This window comes from Rousettus aegyptiacus, unplaced genomic scaffold (assembly GCF_014176215.1).
Source record: "Rousettus aegyptiacus isolate mRouAeg1 unplaced genomic scaffold, mRouAeg1.p scaffold_m13_p_1, whole genome shotgun sequence".
Classification (NCBI taxonomy): Eukaryota; Metazoa; Chordata; class Mammalia; order Chiroptera; family Pteropodidae; genus Rousettus; species Rousettus aegyptiacus.
In genome coordinates, this window is record NW_023416284.1 from 128,019,652 (window position 1) to 128,021,131 (window position 1,480).

Genomic DNA, 1,480 nt, shown 5'->3' on the forward strand with positions numbered 1-1,480 from the left:
GAAACATTGTGGTGACTTGTGTATAAATGATGGACACCTCAGTGCAAGCACAGTAACCCACATAAGAATCACAACAGAGCTTGAGGCCGTCCAGACACATTGTAGAAGGGCCTGGTTGTCACTTCATGTCAACCTCAATAGTCACATTTCTAAAGGAAAAATCTCTTATTCTAGTAATTCCCTTGTATTATTCTCAATATGTAAGAAACACAAGGCAATACTTTTTTCTAGGAGAATTTTACACCATACTGACCCACTTGTGGTGTGTGCTCATTTAGAAGGAAACATTATGGAAACAGTTCCTCTGGGTTCATGAATCTATTTTCCTATGCCCAAATAAAGTTTCTCTCCTTGGCATTTCAGACACCAGACTAAGGATCTTAGTACTGCAGTTTTGAACTTCGTGGCAAACACCGTGGAATCTGGCCTTTCAGAAATCATCAGTGTTCTGGTAAAGAACAGGCTTTCTTCTATCATGGCCTGGTATAACATTCTCGTTATTTGTGGTAATTATGTTCTGTATAATCACCATGAACAATTGATTAGCAAATACTAAATTATTGTTCCTAAGGGAAATATAGGGTTAGGTTCCAACAAATCTCTGGAAATATAGGGTTAGGTTCCAACAAATCTTTGTCAACCTATTGCTACATACCTTGGTTTAAGTGTGTTTTTGCTTAAAGACTCCTTATTTAATATACATTGTTGATTCATGAACATTAAACTCATAGCCAACAGTGCTATAACTCACAATTGAATAAATCTTATCTAATATGTGTTTTTTCCATAAGGCACATCACAACCTTCTCACATTTAGGAAGATTAGACAGCACTTCAACAGTATACTTGGGAGCCATTTTAAAAAGCAAAATCACCAACAAAAAAAAAACACAAAAAATGCAAAAAAAAAAAAAATGATGGCACTAAATAGACTTCAAAAAGAATACTATTTGACAACATGAAAGCTAAATAAGAAGGTGGAGTCACCTTGTTTGACCTCAGCTGGAAATGAGCATGATGAGCACTGAACATACAAATGTCTATGAAAACACCACAATTGTTGATTTGGGGGTACAAATAAAAGTTTTTGAGTAGACAAATTAGCAAATATAGACTCTATAAATAATGAGGATCAACAGTGTATCATAATTGTTATAGTCTACGCCCATGTCACCCTGAACAAGCCCGATCCCATCTGATCTTAGAAGCTAAGCAGGGTTGGGCCTGGTTAGTACTTGGACGGGAGACCACCTAGGAAGACCAGGTGCTGTAGCTGTAAAAAATAAAAAATAAGAGATTATAAGCAGACAAGGTCCTTGCAATCTGTGAGGTCAACCAAGGGTTGCCTTGTCTAAAAAAAATAAAATAAATTAAAAATAAAAATAACTGTTATTAAAGGTTAAGTTAATAGTTAATATATACAAAAACACATTTATAAGTAATAAAACACAAAAATTATAGTCTAAGCTCTTCGACTATA

General features: G+C 35.0%; 1 pseudogene; it reads left to right on the forward strand.

Moving 5' to 3' along the window:
- Positions 1–1,157: 1,157 nt before the first annotated feature.
- LOC118606729 lies at positions 1,158–1,276 on the forward strand (annotated as a pseudogene).
- The last annotated feature ends 204 nt before the right edge of the window (positions 1,277–1,480 follow it).